This window comes from Heterocephalus glaber, unplaced genomic scaffold, assembly GCF_053883595.1.
Source record: "Heterocephalus glaber isolate CG9 unplaced genomic scaffold, H.glaber_assembly_v1.0 deba00000738, whole genome shotgun sequence".
Lineage (NCBI taxonomy): Eukaryota > Metazoa > Chordata > Mammalia > Rodentia > Bathyergidae > Heterocephalus > Heterocephalus glaber.
In genome coordinates, this window is record NW_028258161.1 from 16113572 (window position 1) to 16136813 (window position 23242).

A 23242-nucleotide genomic window follows, 5' to 3' on the forward strand; every position below is an offset into this window, starting at 1 on the left:
CCTACGTGCTGGCTACGTCGTGGCAGGGCTCTGTGAGGTCACAGAGTCCGGGGCTGCCGGGGGTAGTCCTTCGGTGCGCTGTACCTCTCCTCACTCTGCTCCCCGGCCTCCCACCCAGACGGTCCCACCTACGCTGCATGGGGTCTCCAGTCTACCCAGTCCGACTTCGCCAGCCTGCGCGGTGCTCTGGGTGTGGCCTTGGGTGTAGCTGTGGCTGCCACTGCCTGGGCCCCGTGCTCGGGCACTGTTGACAATCCCGGCGCAGCTGTGACTGGACCTCTGACCGCTCCTCGGGCTTCACACGATCGCTTCGGGGATTGCCACACCGGTCTAGACCCCAGTCCTGCCTCTCCTTGGCGCTGGGTGGGGTCTCGCTTCCGTTCCAGTTCATCTGTGAATTTCACAGCCCCCCCAGCCCTCAGACACACTCGTCTGGTCCAGGACCGCCGAGCCTCCCGAAGGAGGGTAGACTTCGATGCCGAGCTCATGCAGCATGCCGCCCCGTGGCTAGGTCAGCCTCCCGGCCTGGCCTCTCCGCATCTCAGATGATTTCCCTGCTCCCGGGGCCCTCGCCACCCTTCACCCCAGAGCGATGTGCAGGACAGCAAAGCTTCTCTGTCCCTTCTGGAAGCCTTCGGTGGCTCCTGTCCTGACGGCCTGAGCGGAGCCGCTCCGGGGTGGTGTCAGCCCCTGCAGGACTCCCGAGTCCCTGCTCCTCCTCCTGAGAGGCGGCCCCGCCTGCTCAACCTTCTCCCAGCCAGCCCCTCCCCCCCCAAGGGCTCCTTTAAAACGTCCCACCACCCGCCGCTGCCCTCCACAGCCCTGGAACCTGCAGAGCTCAGAAGCTCTGGTCTGCACTTCTGCCCCAGGCCTGCGCCGAGACCATCCCTGCATACGGTCAGCACCCAGCGCCAGCCCTGGGGGACAACGGGTGTTCTAGGGGTTTGGGCTCAGCTGACTGAAATAGGCCCAGAGCCCCGGCAGGTGGAAGACCTGGGCGTGAGCTGTCCAGGGAGCAGGCAGAGGCCAGTGTCTGCGGGCGGAGGGAGAGGTGGCGCCAGCGGGAACCGCGCAGAGGCTGCGCCCCACCCCGCCCAGCCCGTGCCTCCGCGGTCCTCCTGCGGACGCTGCCGAGCACCCCGACGGCCAGCTCCTGAAGTCGGAGTCGGTCACCACCTTGCAATACATAACCGGGACGTCTGCATCTGCCGGAAATGCATATACTCAAATGACTGGCCCTGCGGAGGCTCCACGACGTCCACAGAAACCATTGCAAGGTTGTGAGCCCGTGTTCTTTCTTCTTCCTGACGCGTGACCGCTGCGCGGCCCGGAGTCCCCCGAGGAGACAACGCGAGAGGCGGGGCCTTGGCCGGATCCTGCAGGACAAGCGCACTGCGGCTCAGAGGGAAGCGGCACCGTGATGGAAACCCCTGTCTTCAGCAGCGCCGCACTCCAGGCTGCGGCAGAAATGAAAAAGCTCATCGCCCAGCTATAAAAATGCGATGAAGATTGGGCCCCTCCACGCACCATCATCTGTTAGCATCGTGACAACTGCAGGATTCGGTGAAACAAACGTGTTTCGCAGCCTCCCAGCTGAAACCCTCCCGAAGGTGAACTGGACTCCACTTCGTGTGTATCTCATAGGAGGCTGTACGTGTTCATCAGAAAACAAGGGGCACGATGCACAGAAAATTCAGTCCCGGGTCCCAAGTTGCACGCTGCCTGTCCCTAAATTAGCAAGGATGCTATTGTCAGGTTTTGAGCTTTTTTCCCCCAAAGTTTCCAGCCAATAGGAATTAAGAGGTGTTCCTGCTCGCTGATTTGAAAATCACAGAGGCCTCTGAGATGTGTCTCTTTGTAGGGAAAATAAAAGTGGTAAGGAGCCAGCTCAGAAATCCCTCAGTTATGCCACCCTGCGGGTGCCAGTGTTGCCCATACCCTGTGAAGCACACTGACTGCCTTCCAGTTGGGGGCCACACCACAACCAGCACAGTCTGCCGGAACCACGGGCGCAGTTCCGGGCTGGCAGACTAACGTCTCCAACTGAGACGCGGTTGTCGACGCCGCAGTGTCAGAGATGTCCACAGGTCCTTGACAGGGACGTGTCCAGGAAGGGCTCCCTGTCGCCTCTGCTCCTTGGGCTCGCCAGCCTCCCAACAAAGGGAGGTCACAGCGTAGCCCTTTGTCCTCGTGGTTGTTGCGTGGGTCCCAGTATGCTACAGGGCCCCCTGTGTGTGACCTCGCCTGCCACCCACTGTGGACCGAGTCAGAGCACCTGTGACGAGACCAGATGACTGACAACGTGCATAACTTTCTGCTGTTTCCAACTAGGTCCCACCTCTCCATCAGAAGACAGCTCTCACGGACCAGGCATTTCGAGGTTCAGATTTTCTTTCCTAAACACAGTTTGGACCGAGTCCAAAGCCACTGGATTTAGCAAAGATCCTCAAGGACATGACACGGATGTGAAAAAAGCAGCTTAGGACAGGTTCATCACCAGGGGTTCCTTGGTCCTGAAGACGAGGGACCCGGGGCCAGAGGCCTTGGGGCACCGGTCGTCATGCTGACAGCTGCACGGCCCTGTGGCCCTTGCGCCACCTGCCTGCATCTCTCGGGCCCCACTGTGGGGGCGGGCGGTTCCATCACTGCTCTCCTTCCTGGAGATTTTTCAGGACCAACCCAGACTGCCTCCCAGATGGGGAGATGAAAGGGATCGGAATACAGTCACGTGGTTAACTCAGGAACCAGACAGAAATAGAACAAACACCGCGGGCTGGGGACTGGGAGAGGAAATAGAACTCTTTCTGTGGCCCAGCCAGCGCCTCAGCCACGAGGCCTGATGTCTAAGACCCAACTTGCAGCGCCGAGAGGAACTCAGCGGCTCGCATTTCCCCAGCCCTCACTTCTGGTTTGAATCTGGCAGGGATCCCGGGCAGGGCCGCCGGCTCCCGTGGCGAGAGGGCCCTCTGCCGGTCAGCTGCTGTCCGGCCACTCAGCCCGGCTGCTTACTCATAATTTTCCTTGGTCTACGATTATTACAGAACTGTTTCTCTAAGAAAAGCTCCGTTTAAATGTTTAAAGTGAGCAGTTTTCTTTCACCTTTGGGATAACTCTAAGAAATTTGAGAACGGCAAAATATAGACTCTAAGGGTCAAGATTAAAGAGGATCTAAGGAAAGTCTCATGTAACCAAAAGGTATTTACTAAGCAGCTACTCTTTGGCCCTAGCTTAGGTACCAAGAGTAATTTCAAGAAGTCTAAGAAATGACAAAACAGATAAAATACCAGTAGTAAATAGATCCCCATGCATAATGAGGCTGATTCATGTCTGTCTTTCTTTAATATATCCAATGAATTGTGAGGGACTAAACCCATGTTACGGGCACTTGAGTAGGCCCCACCTTGCAGCGATGGGAAATATGGACGCGGTATATCCACGGAGCTCGGAGAGGGTCAGGGGAAGCACGCGCCTTACAACGGGACTCGATGGTATTTAAAACTTGGCCATTTCCAGGTGAGGCTTCAGAACCGGCAGGAGTTGCTCAGGCAGAGAAAACTGGGAAGAAGCCCCCGACCCAGGAGGTAGAGCCGGGAGAGCACCAGTCTTGCTCAGTGTCTGAATGTGGGTTTCCTGAGAGACAGCAATCAGGAAGAAGACTGGCCCAGCGAGTGGCAGGCGTTTCTCCGGCGGCCCTGCTTGTCACTTGTTGATTCGTTCCTCCGAGTTCCTGAGCACCTTCTCATGAGGTCTCTTGTCCAGGCACAGAGCCAGTGTCCAGTCTGACAGACCCCGAGACGTTCGGCTTGGAAAAGGTCTGTGTTGCCGAGTGGCTTTGGAAGTTTCTGTCCGTGACTGGCTGGGCCTGTTGCTCTGGGCCTGTGGCAGATCAGCACGTCACCACGGGTGAAAAAAGCTGCTCACCTCGTGGCCGGGAACCGAAAGAGAGAGCAAGGGGCGGAGGTCCCACTGTCCCCTGCAAGGCCCCGAAGACTCCCACGGGGCCCCACGTTCGACAGGCCCCCCGCCTCTCGACACTGCCGCCATAAACATGGGTGTGCGTGGGTACAACAGCTTCCACCACGGCCACCAGGATTAGCAGGGGGTGGCAAGGCCCTCAAGCCTCAGCACTGCCTGGGAAGGAAGATGAGGAAGCAGCCGCAACACCACAAGATGCACGCACCCAGAGGCCCTGCCCAGGGCCTGACCACCCTGGAAGAGGTGACCAGTGGGGTCAGGCCAAGGACTCCCAGGGCAGACGGCACTCAGCTTAGGTCTTAGAAGATGAACACAGTGCCTGGAAGTGGGGAGAGGGGACAGGAGGCTCCAGAGTGAGCAGGTCAGGAGTGCAGGCCTCGACAAGCTCCATCCAAGTGATTCCGGGGATCACAGTCCAGCTAAGGGGGCTAGGACTTCCTGAGGCCAAAGGGGAGCTGCAGTTAGGGGGGAATCAAAATGGTGTCCTCTGGGGTCCCCATGGACAGATCCAGAGGCCTTTCGTTAGAACTCTAGAGGAGGGGCAGGAAGTATCACAGTGAGATGTTCATTTTCTAAATGCTAACATTCAATTTTAAATGCCAACTATGTGAACAATGCATTCAAGGGTCCTTGAGCTACATTTCGGGAGAGTCTACAGACTGGAGAAGATCTAGAGCACGTTTTGGGGCTGGCAATTCTTCCCATTATTCAGTAGAACTAGTGAAATCAGAAAGAACTCTAAATTGTAACCAATTGCTATGCATTTAGAGTGTGTAAGCCCTGGTTCGAAGAGATTTCGCATGCACATCTATGAGAGGGGCTCTTGACTTAGAAGATTAAAATAATCAAGGTTCCTAGGAGCTAGGTAGGCAGCCAGAGTTCACATAGCTACTGAGTGGAGGGTCTTGGATATTTTAGACTCCTAAGCCCATGTCTTCCACACTATTCAATTTCCTATTTCCTTACCACTAATCAGGACCCCTTGATGATGTACCCTCTTGCTAAAATTAATGTCACTATTATTTGTCTGAAATATTATTACTGGAGAGAGAGTGAGGGGAAGATTCAAATGATATCTTTGTTTCCAACATGTTGAGTGAAGCTCGGAAAGCTTTTGGTACTGATGGTAGAGTATGTTTATCCACTACGCTGAACATAAACTGGAAGGGCATGAGAGGGTGAATTTAAAGCCAAGCTAGAGGCAAAACTTGCAATGTAGGATTCCTGCCTTCTTCCTTGTTATGTCCCGACAGCTGGTGTCACATCTGTTTCTGGTGCAGTGTCGCTTCTATGTAGATCTCCCCTCAGAGCCTCATGTACTCATAGGTGGAGCTTTTTGGAGCTGGCTGGACCTAGAGTGCATGATGCTAGGATTAAGGGTGTGTAGTACTAAATTAGTCCACTGATTAGAATTAGCATAGTTCTTGATGTGGCTGAATGGATTTGCTGAAGACAGAAACCCCACCCTGGGTGTGGGTAGCACCTCCCAGATAGGCTTATAGCCTGGATGGGATAAAAGGGAAAGGCAGGCTTGCTGCTTGCTGCCTCCTGCCTGCCCTGCCGTGGACTGTTTCTCCTCTGTGATTCCCCTCTGCCAGGCCACCCTGCCTAGGAGCCTGCCACTATGGACTGAAACCTCGACAGCCATGAGCCTAAATAACCCTTTCCTCCTTTACCTTACGGGTGTCGGGCACTTTAACTCTGCGGTGAGAAAAATAGCTAAGGTGTCAACAGGCACTGAGTCAAGAGGGAATCACGAAATGCTCTGGCAAGAAGGGCTTTTTCTCTAGCATAGCTTTCATCAAAACAAATCCTCCTGAGCTAGTCTTGGTCTACACCCATACAGCACCAACATGGCAGCTGCCATCATGAATGTGTAAAATCCCCAGGGGCAGGGAAGACTCTGGCTTCTCAACAGTGCCAGCGCTCTGATTACACAGGGCAAAGAAAGAAGTCCGGAAGTGGCACCCAGGGTCTTTATTGTATCTGTGCCTTCGCTTCTCAGTTGGAAGTCTCTCTAAGGCCGATATCTATTCCCTGATTTGCTGCTTCTCTGGACAATTTTACTGGCATCAAAGACTGCAGCTATTCTCTGTTGACCACTATGTCATCTTCTCCTGAAGTCAGTGGCAAAGTGAGAGCAAATTCTCAACCTCCTCACTAAGTGTTCCAGAGAGAAGGCCTTGGACTAAGGTCAGTGAGCAAAGCTCTACTGTAATACTCTACCCACGAGGTCTGGTTATTTATCTTATAAGTAGGCAGCCCATGGGAGACAGCACCTGAGGTGGTTTGGGGAGATCAGCTGTGCTTATAGGAGTTACAGTAAAAACAGGCAGTGGGACTAGACTTGGACCAAAGGAGCTCCTCAGGCAAAATGGAATGCAGCCCCTCCCGATGTCCAGGGCTGAGTTTTGAGAAACAGAAATACAGAATAACCAGTTTTCTTTTAGAGTCAGGCTCCTTTAAACTCTACGTGCTGAGTGAGCAGTGTACAGACCTTCGTCCCACTTGGTTATTTTAAACCCAAGAAGTCACCTGGGTTAGGTGGCCCCTGGACTCTGGGCAGCTTCCTGTGCTCTGCTCGTCCATTGGGGTTGGCTTAGTTACTTTTCTCTCTTGCTGAGGCAAAATACCCGACCCCCAAAGTTAAAGGGGCTTTGTAGAGGTTTCAGTCCACAATCAGCTGCCTCTAAGACAGGAGCGGCAAATAGGCCTCATGCAGGAGAAACAACATGGTGAGCACAAGGTAGCAAAGGCGACAAGGGAGCTTCACCGCGTCTTTCTACCTCTCTTACCCTATCCAGACTGCACACCATTAACCCCAGCATCACACATTCCAGACTCAGCCACCTCTGAAAAAGAAAGGCCCACTTCATCCACAGGAGACTTGGGGGGCGTCTACGCAGCCATCACAGGGGTTCTGGACAGAGAGCCTCCACTTCCTCAAACTCCATTCCTGGGGCCCCTCCTGGCTACCAGGAGCTTTTTCTTCTTATATTCCCAATGAACACTTCCCCTTCAACCTCCTTTCCTTCCACAGTTTCGTTCTTTGATTTAGTAAGACAGCAGACTCTGTGACAGCCACTTCACCTTCCTAACCAAAACAACTTTTGTTTCTCTCCTCTCCCTCTATTGTTCCCTGTTCCTTCTTCCAAGCTTTTCCTTTCTGTGGCTGATGCCCCTTCCCCAGAGGACTTCCAATACCTGTAGCACCTGCAGACTGCCCACTGGGAAGACTGATGAGGTAGCTCCCCCGCTGTTGCCCAAACCCTGTCCCAGAGGCTCAGCTGCCACTTTAACACTTGCTAGTACTTAAATTCTGTATGCAACAATTACTACTTGAATACTACTTGAATAGGCAGCTGGAGGTAGTCAAAGCATAACCTAACTGATCATTTACTGCTGTAAAGCTCCCTTCATCCATACTCTTACCACTAATCACACTGGAAAATAATGGAGTGGCAAAGAAGGATTGCTGTTATTAATAAAACATGTCAGCCGAGGACAGAACCAACCAAACACAGCCACTGGGAGCTGCTGCATTGCCTTATTATCTCTGAATGATTGTCCAGCTGGTAGAATGGAGCTCTGGGCTCCCAGACATAAAGCTACATGCAGAGGGACACCCAAGAGAGCGAGAAGACTGAGGGCGGTCTGGATTTCGGGATGGTGACATCTCCAGGGTTTGTAATTCAGTCACAGAGCTGATGTGTTAACCACAATGTCAATTTATTACTATGCAAAGACATGCGAGATATCTTTACCCAGCAATAAAAGCTGCTAAAATTCATAAAGAAGTTACCTTGTGAACCAGGCGCTGTAGGAAGCACTGTAGAAAGTGGATACACTGGCCTGGCTTGACAGCCCCCTTCACTACCCCAGAGGAGAAGTGCCGAGAACCAGACGTGCACCTTCAGCGGACGTCTTGGCAGTGAAGAGACCCATGTGAGCGACGGCAGTCACTGTCCTCTCGGAGTTTATTCCCATCGAGGGGAGAAGGCAAAAAGTATCCTACAAGATGCAACGAAAGCAGAGATAAACGCTGAGAAATACAACCAAGCGAGGAGGACAGGGAGGTGCTAGGGTTTGTGTCTGGATGTCCCCCGAAAGCCTCCTGTGCTCAGAGGTGGGGCTTTCGAAAGGTGGGCGGACTGTGGGGAATCGATGACTTCCTGTTAGGAGGTGGGGTCTGGCTGGAAGAGCAGGTGCTTTTCCTCCTTCTGCAAAGCTTTTCTGAGAAAAAGCAGGCAGCTCAGAAGGCTGAAGGCATGAGTCTCTACTCTCAGGGTTTCAACACTCTTGTTACAAAAGAAGGCATCTCAGGCACAGCATCCTGTCCAGAACTGGGGTGTCCCTCGGTGCTGGTGTGCACCTGACAGGGACATCCTAATACTGGCACAGCACCGTGCTGGGGGCGTGCAGATCAATAGTAACCAGACAAGGTGTTCAAGATTCGCAAAGAGTTTTGTTCTTTGTCTTTATTAGGCTAGAGTTGCAGCCTTCACAGGCTCTCGGTTCAGGTAGATGACTGTAGCTTGGTTCAGGCAAGTGCACATCTGTCTTGGAGTATTTATTCCCTTCATTTGTCATCTGCCTGAAGGAGTTCTTTTCACTAGAGACCGATGTGGTCACATTAATACTATAAATTCCTGCTGGACAGTGTTTATTTGGTTTAACAAATGGAATGCTATACTTCTTCATTTTCTCATCCATTCTGTAACTCTGGACTCCCGGGACAGCACGTGTTCCAGCCTAACCATCAGGAGCCACCACAGATGATAGGCGTGATTGCCACACCAGGGCCCCTGGCACCCTGGGGGCTGCCACCACTGTTGCAGTCCCTGGGGCTGCTCAAAGTCCCTGAGACACAATACCCGATACCCGTAAGTTAAAGGAGAGGTTTATGTCAGCTCACAGTCTGTAGAGGTTTCAGTCCATAGTCGGCTGGCTCCAAGGCAGGGTGGCCTGGCAGAGGGGCATCGCAGAGGAGAAACAGAGGAGAAACAGTCCATGGCAGAGCAGGCAGGAAGCAGGCCCATCAAGGGAAGAAGGGGCCACACCCACAGTGACCCAGCAGCTTCACTTCCCACATCACAGCCACCTGTCAACCCACCAGTGGACTAATCCAGTAGCACACACCCACAGCCCAGTTACCTCTCAAAAGCACCCCTATGAGTGCATGCAGTGTGGGGAGATGGGAGCCATAACACACTGCCTGACGTGGCTCGTCGTAGTGTGATGAAGACAGCTGGCCTCTGAGACACTAGTACCTTTTTCAGTGTTCTCACCATCAATTTTTGACCCTTTGTTTGAAGTATTTTGGAATCTTTCATTTTGGTGTCAGCAATCTTTCATTTTGGTGTCTTGTACCATAAGTGCTTTTCTTTCTTCACCTAAGGATTCATCTTTTTCCATTTCCTTTTCTGTTTGGGGATTTTTTTAGGTGAAGAAATATTCCTGGCATCTTCCTGTAACAATAGGTCCTGGGAGAGTCTCTCAGCAAATCCATCCATCCGGAAGAAACCATGGTGCAGGAGCTCAGTATAGGAGGCCCCTGACTGGGTCAACATGTGAGCTTTTCTTTGCGAAATCTGCCACAGCCTGAGAGAGAATAGGACAGTCTTTCAAGGTTCCGTTTCTTTGATTTCAGGCTATTGTACTCCAGCAAATATGGGACTTTTTTCCTAAACTGAGATGAGATAGAGAGACGATAGGCAGTTTAGGGCAAGGGGCTGGGAATACTGAGGTGAGCCTTAGGAAACTGGAACATGCAGGACAAAGAACTGATAAAGTCTCCTGAGGACAAGAAGCCTAGCAACAGCGGCAATTGCATACCTTCATCTTCCGATGCTCCTGGAGTTCGAAAGGCACCAGATGGCACCTGCCAAACTGCCCCTTTTGCACAACCACCAAACTGTCCTGCCAGCAGCTGCATGTGAGCCCCCGGATACAGGTGCCGCAGCGATGTCCTCCGGTGGAACGCCCCTCAGCTGCCCGGGGCTTTTCCCTGTCCTAATAAAACCCCACCTGTTGCATCCCCCACTGCTGTGCTGTCCACTTCAGTTTTCATCGTCCTCAGGACAAGAGCCCAGAGAAGAGAGAATTGTTTACGAAACAGTTCCTGGTGTCTTTGAAGTAAATTACCCAAATGCATCATAATATGATAGAGCTGATCGGAATCAGAGTCCCCAGGAAACAGGACTTCCCCTTGAGCATTTCAGTTTCTGGAAACCAATGGCCCAGACACCAGCAGCCTCTCCATACTTGACATCTCCACTGTGGCTCTGCTGCCCTGTGTCACCAGCGGCCACGTAATCAGTATACACCTCCCCAGAGCTGTCAGTGTCCATGTAAAGCAGTAAATTTTGTATAACCCCGAGCTCTCTGTCTCCCAAAATTGAAGAATAAACTTGAGGACACATGGAGGCATTTAGGAGAGTGTTTATTAGAAATAAAAATAAGAAAAGGTTCTTGATGGATAACAACCTGCTTTGTCTTGGCCTTATATAAACAGGCAGAGCACGGGTTGGGGCATATTTCAAAGAAAGTGAGTTCAAAAGAGTTCAAAAAGAAACAAGTTATCCTGCATTTCTAGTGTTTTCTTGAAATCCAGCTGAAGTCCGGGTCCAGATGTAGGGAGAAGGTGCCCACAAACTCAGCATGTCTCCTCCTGGGAGGAGAGGTGCTGACCTCTCTTTTTATTGTAGCTTTTACCATTCTTGTGGTCACCTTTGCATCTCTAAGCTTACCCAGATGCTTGTTAGTTTCTAACATGGGCTACTTTCCTTCAAGGGACCCTACAGGCTCCTCTGCATTCTCATAATAACTAAACTACTCCATGTGCAGATCCGAATCACACAGTTTCTCAGTCAGCACCAGCCCAGGATACTAAAGTGCTGTCTGGCTTTATATCTCTGTGTGTGATATTGTGATTGTGATAAAATCCAGTTGTATTAATAATCTAAAATAAGTATCTTTGGGCTACTTGGTAGTCTAGTCCATTTGAAAAGAGTTCCAAGTCACCAAGTATTGCATGATCAACAAATCCAACGACCAGGTACCATCATCTTTATTTTTGGTTTTTTACACACTTCTAACTGATGCACCACATTCTCATGCCTCAGTTGCTTTAGTAACTTGAGTTTGCACATAGCAATTTTAAAACCATTTTGTTATCATTACTTTCCAAGAACACCTTGACAGCCACAATTCTCCCTCTGTTACTGGCCGTCTAGGCTCATATGCTCAGCTTGGCCTGCTCACTGCTGGTCTAACCAAAGGAGGCCATCTATTTGGGTAAAAAGGAAAAAGGATCTATGCAAAGCTAGCTTCAAGGAGATGGAGGGCCCATTTGCCTCAAACCAGCATCTTACCAATTATAGGTGGGCAAAGGTCTTTTATAGAAACAGAGCTCTGTGAACAGAAGAGAGTCGAAGGAGGTCTCCACTTGTGCATTATCACTTCCAGCCACCTTCTGTTCACTGTCTGCTTTCTTGTGGCAAGGAAACTGGGCTCCAGCCCTCCTGGTATCCCCATCTGCACATTCTGTGCATTTATCTGAGCTTAGGAGAAGTGGGGAAAACTGTGCCTCAGGAAACCACTTTTCTCTAAAAGACAAAAGAAAACCTAACTGAAGCAGGACTTTAAAAAGGAGAAACAAGTTTCCCCAACCTAAGCAATTCCCCCTTGGACTTTCCCCTCCCTAGGGTTGTTGTTCTTTGTTCTATTACTAATAAAGTTAGTAACTTTGTCCCTGTAAGGTTTCACAACCTTCTGTTCTCATAAGATCCTGTTTTTACCCAACCAAGGCCACCAAGATAAGCTAAATTACAAAACTGTCCCAGCTTGACTGACTGCTTCTGTTCTGCTTTGGTCCACAAGTTTCACACCATTAGGTCGACCAACTCTCCCTCTGCAAAGTGTATAAAACTAGAGCTCTTCCTTTGTTCTGGGCTCAGCCTTTGGACATGAGTTCCTGAGCCAGTCCACACATAAATAAATCCTCCTGTTTCACCCATTGGTCTCTCCAAACTCTTACATTCTGCACCACAACCGTTAAAATTACACCACTACCTTTATTCCTGTACTTCATTACCATCTTCCACTCCCTTCTTCGACCCGCCCTAGGTTCTCATATTTTTCCATTTTAATTTAACAACAGTAGGAGTTTTCCTTGAATATCCTCCATCTTTTAGCATGGAGAGATCCGAAAGTCCCCAACTGGGCAGCAGACTTGGGGCAGAGGCAGAGGGTTCTGCAGAGGTGATACACCCTCTGGGGCTATCGCCATGGTAACCACCCACCCATCCCTACCCCTGCTGGGTCCCCAAGTGGTGGGCACCAGAGCAGAGTGCGTGGTGCCACTCTCTGGGATGCCTGCAGGCAAGGGGCCCTGGTGTGCTGGCACCTGTCTATTCTGCTGCTGTGACATCTTTTAATTTCTGCCTAATAAAACCCTTCCCATGCCTCTTCCTTGACAGAGCAATACTCTACAATAAGACAGGTTCTTGTCTTGCCTCTATGGGTTTTTTTCCACAGAATGTTTTGTTCTAGAAATGGAACGGTTTGTGCTGCTAGGCACCATTCCTGCCCGATGGATCAAAATGTTTTGTGACTGAACTGTGCAAGCTTTCAGGAATGTTCTGTTCAGCTCTGCCCCTCACAAGAATGTTCAGTTAAGCTCCAACCCCTTATAATAATGTTCTGTTAATATCTGCCCCCTTTTGAGAATGTTCTGTAACTCTGCCCCCTGCTTCAGTGAGCATGCTCGCCTACCCTGTAGGTTCCTATATAAGGAGGCTCTCATTTCAGGTAGAGTGCTCAGACTTTGAGTAGAAACTCCTCTGAGCCCACTGGCATAATAAAGATTTCTCTCCACCTGTTCGAGCGACCATCAGATTCTCGAGCCTTCAAATTGAGATAGCCTTGACTCAGAGCTGTACCACTTGCCTGTGACACTGAGCTGTAACACTTGGCCACATCTTGACTAGTTCTGAAAACTTTTCTGTGAAGGGAATCAGCAAACCTGCAAGAAGAGTGAATTAGGTTCCTTATCTCAGCTTTGAGGACCTCCTCAGACCCTGTCAGGTGAGTGTCTCTACCCACATCACATCAGACAACCACACAAACAGAAGAGCATGTGGGCCCAGTGTTCACAGTGAAGTGAACTTGTCAATCTTGAGCAGCCAGAAGCTGTTCTGGGTGGAGAGGGCTCAAGCCACCAGAGGACTTTGTGCTGGCCCTTCAGGGATCCCCTCCTGCCAATCTGTGCCCTCACCCCTCAGGGAACCCCCAAAGCCAAGCTGTTCCAGTGGTCCCCAGGCCCAGACACCTTAACGGTGATGTGCACTTTGCCCTGGAGCCTTTGAATGTCCAACTCCCTTGTGTTTTCTGCTCATATTGTCTGTGTTTTGCTTTCCTAATATACACTGCATCTATTACATTGTCTCTGTTCCTTCCTATACTCTTTTTGAAGTTCTATATCCTATTCTATCCTACTAGAATTTCACTTACAATTTTAACAACCTTTAGCTAAACGATATATTTTTACCATATGCATAGTTGAGTAGTCCTTAAAACCTCTCTTCTCCAAGTCAGACATGAGGAAGTTCACAGCCTTTGACTCTCTCTTGGTATCATCTGTAGTTCTCTCTGTATTGCAGCTTCTGCCTGGGTCCCAACAAACGTACAAGGACATGGAGCCACCACTGTAGCATCTTACAAGACAATCTCACTGCCCTAAATTCTCTGTGCTCCACTTATTCATCCTTTCCTCTCCTCTAACTCTGGCGACCTTTCATTTTTACTGTCTCCTCATTTGCCTTTTCTGGAACATCACACAGTTGGAGCCCTAGCACGTGTAGGCTTTTCTTATCAGCCTCTTCTGCTTGAGTAATGTGCATTTTAGTTTTCTCTCTGTCTTTCCATGGCTTGCTAGCTCATTTTGTCACTGGACAGGGACACAGGGATCCCCAAATCATAGACTCATGAGGCAGGTTCGCTGACTTCCATCACAGAAAAAGAAATTCCAGAACACATCAATAAGAGGCATAAAGAGATTTTCTGGGGAGAATCATTTAAAGCATACATCTCAGAAATAAAATAAAGACCCTCAAGAGGGAAACAGCCATCTCACGCGTGGAGCTGGGGGTACCTACGGGGACCTGAGGTGTTCCTAAGATGGGCTAGCTAAGAGGTGTACGTCAGGATCTGCAGGCTTTCACTCACTTGGTGTGATATATAAAAATGCGAACCATATCCCTGTGTTTGAAGCTGAGATCTGCTGTTCTCTTAACTGCACTCCTGAGGATGGGGTTGGTAAAAGCAGAGCTCCAGAGCCTAGTTCACAGGCTTACTGTCTTTAAGGCCCTTGGAAATTTTTCCTGGAAGGATGGGGAAAATTTTTGCATCTTGAAGCTGCAATTTTTCTTAAAAAGTAAACTTTTAGTATTATAATATTCTTATCTCAGAATGTTGTATTTCTTCTATCCTACCTCAATTTCTTTTTAAAGCCCAATAATACTCTATCGTCTGATGTATCATCATTTATCTATTCATCTACTGAAACATATCTTGCTTCCAAGCTTTAATCAGTTAGGACTAAAACTGCTATAAACATCTATGTGCAGGTTTTGTGCATAGTTCTGAAGTTGTCTGAATAAATACCAACGAGTACAAATGCTGAGTCATCCGGAAAGAGCCCTGTGGCTCTGTGAGAAGCTGTCAAGCTCTCTTCCCGGGTGCTTGCAACTTTGTGCCCTTCCTTCAGCAGCACATGAGTTCCCGTGGGTTCACATCCCTGCCAACATTTGGTGTAGCTGGTGTTCTGGATCTTGGCCTTTCTGATAAGTGTGCAGTGATATCTCATTGTTTTAATTTGTCATGCCCTAATGAAACATAATGTGTATTTTTTAAAAGCATCTCTTCCAAAATGTATTAAACCCAGAGAAACTATATTAACAGCCATCATTTCAATATAACTTTAAGTGTTAGTGGTGTCATTGCTCAGTACCGAATACAGCATTTCTTTGTCTTTTTAAAGTTCATTCACTTATTGCCCAAGTACTAAAAGGTTTCCCTGGGATGGGCCCCACACAGGGATCTCCAGCAGCAAGATGACCAAGAGGCTGTTTTCAAGGAACTTACATCCACACGAAGGTGCCCCATCATTTGTGTTCGGCTGAAGCGTTCCCTTAAGTAACCCTTTCTGATTGCTTTGTTTTTGTTCAGCTGCTCTTTCTGGAACACTTCTCCCTGGAAGAAAGCCTGACCGGTTCCTCCAGGCCTTTGCTCAGTCATCACCTTCTTGGCCAGCATCTCTTAGGCTACATCCACGGAAACTGCACCTGCCCGCCCAGCACTCCGTCATCTCTTCCCCGTCTTCCACTCCTCTTCACCCTCTTTCTCTGCCTCCTCCTCCTCCTTTTCTTCCTTCTTTTTCTGTGTGAGGAGGGGATACTGGGAACTGAACCCAAAACCTTTGCCTTTGGACTGATCTACATCCCCAGCCCTTTTAAAATTTTTTAATTTTGAGACAGGGTCTTTCTAAGTTGACCAGGTTGACCTTGAATTTGTGCCTCAGTTTCCCAGAGTGTTGGGATTACAGGTGTTCCCCATCACGCCTGGTTCCTCCACAATCTGTGCTAATATTTTGTATGTTATTGTTCATATTGGATGTCGGTTTCGGGCACACCATTCTGTTGGGTGTTACTAAAAGAGACTCTTGGCCTTAATGTTAGGACATACCTCACAAGTTTCTTGGAGATTTTGAGGGACTTTTCTTGCCTTTTGTGGAAATCCTTGGCATGCAGTAGGCAATGCTTTTGCAAGCTCAGTAACAAGACATGAGAGAGTTCATCCACTTGAGGGTCTCTCCTTTTTTATGGTGCCTAAATATTTTTTGTTTGTTTGTTTTTGGTACCAGGGATTGAACTCTGGACCTTGCGCTTTCGAGCCAGGCGGTGGTGGAACCACTGAGCTAAATCCCCAGCCCAGTGCCTACATATTGATGGTTACTTACAAGAAAACATGAAATTGAGGTCATCCTCCCCCAAATGGATATTTTTGCTTGTTTTCATGCTTTTCTGTGCCCACAATAACTTTTTCCAGTACCAGATTACTATGGAATCTTTTTGGAGACATCTTAAACCACAACTTAAGCCCTACAATACAGAACCAACAACAACACAGGTGAATGAAGCGGCCACCCCTGCCCCACTTGGCACCTCCAGAGGCAACGACTTCTCCTGGAGGACGGCTGCAGGCCAGCAGCAGCTGTGAGATGCCAGTGACTGGCAGACATGTCACAATTCCAGAGTGACTGATGTGAAACACCCTGTTTCCCAGGATCAGCAGGAGAGTCACCCTGAGTGGGCAAGGCCATGGAGATGTGGACTTTTGTCTGTCTACTGTATTTCACCCAGGCTGATAACAGCACCTGGTCCACAACACACACTCAGATACTCGTTAAATGAGGCAGGATTTGACTGTAGATCTTCCAGTGCTTCCGCACTCTGACACACTTCCCTCAAGCTTGGACTGCAACTGCATGCTTACATTCACTGTGCCATGTCGCCTGACCCTTTAGCTGGCTGGAGGCCCATTGACCAGAAAAAGGAGAACAGCTGATTGGCACCTGTCATCCAAAAGATGACTGATGATTTTCTGAGCTGCTTGCAGCTTTTCCCAAATTCTTATAGAACCAAGTGTGAATGTCCCAAAAGATTCAGCCACAACACTCTGTAAATCAAAACAAGAGGAAAGGGAAAGAAGGAATCCCATTTCTTACAGCTGACCGGAAGTTCCCTCACTGATGCACTTTGCTTTTACTCTAATGGAAAGTTGGATGTTCAGAAACTGAGGAGCTCCTCAGCAATCCAGAAAAGGCAACAACCCTCGGGCGGGGATCAAGGCCTTATCCTGCTACACCCATCCACACTCACCGGTTACCCCGAAGTTTTCTTTACATAAAGCCCTACAGGAAACGTGTGTGTGATGTTCTCTTTTACTCTCATGCACTTTCCGTATCAGTTGTCAACAGGGTCTCAAGTCTTTAGGATCTGAATATCACATCCTCAAGCATAATCTTAGTCATGACTATAGCATTTGTGCAGTGGTGGCTTTCTTCCACCCAAAGCTCCTAGAATAGAAACTAAAGAAAAGTGTCTTAATCCATAGATCCTGAAAATGTGGTTGAGCATATCAGAAACCAAACCTGGCTACTCAGCTGGGCACTCACCTCATCTAACACCATTCAGAAGACCCCTGCAGGGGCTGTTGCTGGGCACTGGGCCAGGAACTGGGGCTGTGGACTGCGCTAGTCATGACCAGTGCCTGTGGGGAACTGAAATGAAAAAATCTGTTATTGGAATGAATTTAATTTCACACAATATTTATTATCTCCCTCATGTGGTGCTGGATCAAAGAAACACATTGGATCTATTAACAGAATGATAAAATCACTTACGGAAGGCTGGGTAAATTAGGGCATTGCTGCACGGATTTTCCCTCACCCAGTATCTCAACAAAGGCTTTTCTTCTGCTTCTCTAGTAAGAGCATCTCAAAGTCTTGAACGAACAAAGGAGATTTCAATTGTCGATTGAGGCCGCGTGGCTCCCAAAGGCAGAAGAATCACTTAGACATAGAAATGAGACACGAAGGGAGATCTCAGGGCCAAAAGAAACTGCATGGATGAAGTGACCGTGACTAGTGACCTGTTAGGGCTGGGATCTCCTCCCTTACCCCACACACGTGGCTTTCGTGAGAATCTGGAACTTGCCAGAGTGAAGCTCAATTCTCCTAGCCTCATATAGGGACCAGCGACAGGAGATGAAGATGACCCCTGGGCGGAGGGCGCTAAACTTGCTAAATGGCAGAGTGCACGCTGCAGATTCACTACAAAGGCTGCCGGCGACACTGACGGGGAAAGAGAGTAAGTAAGCTAAACCTCATCTACACCCATTTTTTGCAATAATAACGCATTTTTGTCCCCTGACGGTGAACTTGTACCCACCGCGCTGAGAGCTGTGCGGGCAGTTAGGCCCCAGGGGAGCTCTGGCTGAGGAGCAGCCTCCTGCAGCCATAGGGGTTGGTGTTACCTCCGGGATGACCAAGGATTTTCTTCCTGCTCATAACACAAATCAAAAGGCTTCACTGAAACTTCATTATTAAAAAAACCTGTAATACAAAATTCTTCACACCACAGAGGAGCGCGTAGAACAGCCGTCGACACTGTAAGTCATAATAAAGCAAACCCCAAGGCAACCCTGACCTAAATTGAAGACAGAGCTTTGGCGTCACCAGTTCTTTATCCTTCTCTCTAATGTATCCTGGGTCTTAACCCAGTGGCATCGAACCATGGCACACCTGTTATTTGCTTCTCTTTTCAGACAAAACATGTTAATGTATGAGTTGCTTTTGCTAAGCTAAAACCTCAGAATTCAGGTTTAATTGCAGTGTTGGCGCTTTGCAATAAACAAGCGGGTTTTGCCTTGCAGTTTGGGCACTCCTCTTTTAAAGGGTTCGCCATCCCTGCCCTAACCCTGGGGAGGTAACCCAGAGGACTGCATTCTGATTTGCATAAGCATCACCCTCTACACTTTCTCGGGGCTTTAATAAATGTCTTCAGACATCTTCCCTGCTCTAAAGGCGTGAGCATGCTCTTTAATAGATGACTTACGCTTTTGCTTCCGTATTTGCTTTAATCCACCTGAAATCAATTTTTACTTATGGTCCAAAGTAGAATCCTATTTTATTTTTTCCATCCAGATAAATGATTATTTTAGCAGCAATTATTAAAATGCCAGGTCTTTCCCAACTAATTTGCAATATCTCCTGTCTACCTTCAGTGGCAGTATTGGTGTATTTGGACACCATTCTGCTCCACTGTGCTACTTTTTAAATTTCTGTGTCCATATACACAGTCTTAATTATAACTTCGCCCCATACCTTGATGTCTGGTAGGGCTAGCCCTCCTAGACCTCTTTTCTCCTAGGCTGTACTTTGCCCTTTATACTTCCACATACATTTAGAATCTGCTTCTCAAGCCACACACACATTCACACACTAATACCTCATTGGGATTTCTTTGAATATATAAATCAATTTGGAAAGAATATTTTCTAATCCATGAGCCTAATACAGTTCTCCATTTACTTGGGGATTCTTTCATCTTTTTCAACAAAAACAGAAAAGATTTAAAATTTTTAGAATGTTTATACTACGCTTTTTAAAAAATTTACATTATTCTTTGTTGTATGGAAACTTACATATAAAATAAATTAAAATATTTTAAAATTCTGGGAAAGACAACAACAAAATTCAGAAATCTTAAAGAAATTATGAAATCTTTTTTACCTCTTTAGAAGGTGACTGAATGTATCTATCAATTTACTTGTGTATATTTGAGGTATATAGAATAATGTTTTGATGTACATATGCATATTGAAATGGTTACTAAAGTGAAACAAATAGCAGTAATGATCCATAGTTAAACTTTGTGCACGTGTGTGCTAAGAATAACTGAAATCTGTTCCCTGGGCAAATGTTCAGCATATAACACAGTACAATTTGGAGAGCACCCCTTGCTCTGTACATCAGTCCCTGTTACTGATTCACGCCAGGTGCAAATTTGTACTCTTTGACTTACTTCTTCACATTCTCTCCTCTTCAGGTCCTCTGAAAACTACTATTCAATTCTCCATTTATTTAACATTTTAAGTGCTTCACAATACTTTCTTATGCTATTTAAAATAATATCTTTTAAAAATGTATGAACTTTATATTTAGGTTGAAAACAAAAAAAAACATCTCTTTAATTTCATTTCCTGGATATTTGTTGCTAGTGTATAAAAAGACAATAAGTTTTGTATACTGATATTATACATATAATCCTGGTAAACTTTTTGTGTGTGTGTGTGGTACCAGAGATTGAACTCATGACCTTGAGCTTTCGAAGCAGGTGGCAGAACCACTGAGCTAAATCCCTGGCCCCCTGGTAAACTTTTTATTAAGTCTAATAACTTTTCTGAAGTCTTTTGGATTTTTCATATATATGATCATGGCATCTGTAAATAATAGTTGTTTTGTTTCTCCTTTTATAATTTCCAATATATAAGAATGATTAATGTCCAAAGAGGTGGAAGTGTTTTTATTACCCTGATTTGATTATTACATATCACTTACATGTTTCAAATTATCATAATGTACCCTATAAATATGTATAAATACTATATCATATCAATAATCAGTGAATTATTTAACCAATAAAAAGATTTTTTCAGTACTTGAATTTTTATGTATTTTTCTTGTCTGACAGTACTAAGAGCTCGAGTTCAATGATGACTTAAGATTGTGATATCCTTTATATCATTATTTAATGCAAAAGAAATGGTTTCACTTTTTCACTAATAAGCAGGATTGTTGTTTTGTTTTCTAAGCATATAATTTATGGTAAAGAAATTCTCTTAGCTTTAGGAGGATTTTTAAAAATCGTAAGTGACATTTAATTTTGTTAAATTTTTTCTATATCTATTAAAATAATTATATGGTTTTTCTGCTTAATCTGGTAATTTAGAAAATCACATTAATTAGTGTTCAAAATTAAGGTTGATTACTACTTGAGCCAGCCTTGCATTCCTGGAACAAATTTGGTTTTGATGCATTACCCTTTTAACAGGATGCTAGAATTGGTTTGCCGAGATGCTCTATAGAATATCTGCACCCATGACCGAGTTAATGCCAGTAGTTTTTCCTGTCTTCTACTCTCCTGGATAGATTTGGGCATCGGGATTTGGAAGTCTCATAAGTTGAGTTCATAGATTTTGTCATCTCAGTTTATCACCCTAAGAGGAAGACTTCAGGCTTCACCTACTAACTCACGTTCCAAATAAAAGAATTGGCCACCTTTCGAACTTACCTCTGGGTCACCCTGGCTCCTTTGTTCTTCTCTGCATTTATGAGATTTTAAATTGCCTGAGCAATTTACATCAATATTTCTCTACAGTGCCCACCATTTTCCAATATAACAGGCCAGCTCCAACGCATGGGCGCAGAAATTGATTTCCAAAATCAATTAAGTGATTCCAAGTAATGAAGCTGCAGAGCCCAGGTCCAAATTTGAGAACTCTAGGACTGAAAGAGGCCTCATAAACCACTCTGTGGCTCCTGCACTGTGCTGAGAAGTTCCAAGAGGTGCAGCTGGTCAGGCAGGAGCCCAGCAAAAGCCAACTGCAAGGCCCCAGGCCAGGTCCACCGCCCAGCTGGTGCCGCTTTATGAATGCTTTTTGAAGCTTTTCAGAGTGGGGCCAATTTGCGTTTGCTCTCGGGGTAACTGCAACTCTCTCAGTAGTCATGCTCACATTTCCCCCACAAAGTGACCCCCGGGGAACAAGCAGAGGCGTTCTTAGGTAATATGAAAAGGGACCTAAAACCAACAAGAAAATGCTTCGGCACAAATAAATACTTCATATCCGTGTCTGTTTACACTTAAAAATGACCTTTAAAGGCATCTGCTGGCTTGTGTTTCTCTGATCTTTTACAGCCACGTCTCGGCTTCCTGTGCTGTTTCCTTTGCTACCATTCCACCAACTTTTATTTCGTTCACCCTGCTGCAGACCTTCACAAGACCCTCGCTGTGTGTTGAGGGAAACAACCGTGTGTGTGTGTAACTGCTATCGTGCAGGGCAGGGCAGGCACACACGAGCTCACCTTCCAGGCTTAGGAGGGCAGAGGTGTTGCGTGCAGGTTCGCAGCAATGCGTGGGCGAGACATTCGAGCTGGGTCCCAGGCACCTGGTGAGATTTCATCAAGAGGCCCTGGAGAACCAGCTGGACACACGTGTGGAGGCATGAGACAGCGGTGGGAGCAACGCAGCAGTGTGGGCTCTCGGGGGAGGGCGGGGACTCCACCCCAGCGGGGCCTGGCTCCCGTTTACCAGCTCCGTGACCTGTGAGGGCAGGAGCGTTCCTTTACTTCCCCCTGCCTTGTTTTCCCCATAGATAGAACAATAACAGGACATAGCTCATAAGGTGGTTGCGGAGATTAACAGACGAAGCCCTTGGCATACCCGGCACGTGGTAAAGGGCAGCGAGATTCATGCAGAAGGCGGGAACTAGCTTACCGCGGATCAGCAGGAGCTATGTCAGTGACGGGGAGGGTTTCTGAGCGAGGCAGTCACGTGTCTAGATCTGCGTTTCAGGAAAGACCTGGGAGGAAGACACGGAAAGGAGGAAGTGCGTGTGCGCACGAGTGTGTGTGGTCTCTTCCTCTGCAGAGCGCCAGCTGCCTGGTGGCGGGCGCTCTGACTTCCTCACCCGCTGGGGCTCAGCACCCGGGACCGTGGATGACACTGTGTCCACAGAAGGATGGTAAAAATATTCAGTAGATCTTTGTTGTTGGGACCAAATACTTGAAACTCACAATTTCAGGGAGAAAAGGTGTATTTTAGCTCACGGTTCCTGAGGGTGCACTTCCTGCACCTGGGCCCTGACAGCACAGCACGTTCACCCCGAGCTCACCCGTGGGGACCCCTGAGGGGTGCAGCGCTGGCGATCCAGTCACCTTCCGAAGCCCCTGAGCACTGGAGCCTCACGCCACAGCGGGAGCCCACTTCACAGGTGCGGAAAGCTGAGCATCAGGGAGCTCCGCGATTCACCCAGTACCTCCCTAGGAGCGGCCCTGGGACAAGAAAAAAGGACTTCCATTTGTGGAGGAAACTATCGTTTCGAGCTGGCAGGTTGAAACATACTTACTACTCCTGACCTGAATCAGTCCAGCCAGACCAAAAGCAAGATCGGGGCCCTGGGGGCGGATCTAAAATCAGACAGAAATAATAACACTTCAGGATGGAAGACCGCGAGCTGCCAGTTCTGGAAGTTCCCCGCGCGCCCACCAGATGGCAGCATCCGCCGTCGTCGAAGGCCGGGAAGCGGCGGCCTCCACGCGCGCCTCCGAAAGCGCGGCTCCGGCCTCGACCGCGCAACGCCCCGGGTGCCGGCCCCGCCCCAAGGTGCAGGCCCCGCCCCCGGCGCGGCCAGCGGGCCTCTGGCCTGGCCGCTGCCGAAGCCCTCCCTGCGGACCGGGCTTCGGGGCTCAGCGCGCTGGGGCCTGGACGGGGCTGGGGCCGAGACTGCAGATCAGGGCCGCAGGCTTTTGGGGGAGCTCGGGCAGCGGCGTTCCGGCCTGGGTCCCGGGGCTGGCGGGACTGGACCCAGCTCTTCGCGGGTGCGGGGTGCTGCCGGCGTCTCTGCGATGACACAAACCAGAGCA

General features: G+C 48.4%; 2 long non-coding RNA genes across 3 annotated transcripts in view; both read right to left on the reverse strand.

Moving 5' to 3' along the window:
- LOC101702839 (uncharacterized) overlaps positions 1-22094 on the reverse strand; it is a 34212-nt gene extending 12118 nt beyond the window's left edge. Inside the window, exons 1-5 of one of the 2 annotated variants that reach the window (XR_015449587.1) lie at positions 21683-22094; positions 17441-17608; positions 17213-17317; positions 16917-17125; positions 7778-7986 (exon numbers count right to left, since the gene is read on the reverse strand). This is a non-coding gene — a long non-coding RNA (uncharacterized LOC101702839). The remainder of the gene's footprint in view (positions 1-7777; positions 7987-16916; positions 17126-17212; positions 17318-17440; positions 17609-21682) is intronic. The other variant, XR_015449586.1, reaches the window with a different exon arrangement.
- LOC147829161 (uncharacterized) lies at positions 22095-22924 on the reverse strand. Its single transcript, XR_015449588.1, has 3 exons — positions 22736-22924; positions 22492-22651; positions 22095-22179 (listed from the first exon to the last, which is right to left on the reverse strand). It is a non-coding gene; the product is annotated as an uncharacterized LOC147829161 (long non-coding RNA).
- Between the last annotated feature and the right edge of the window lie 318 nt (positions 22925-23242).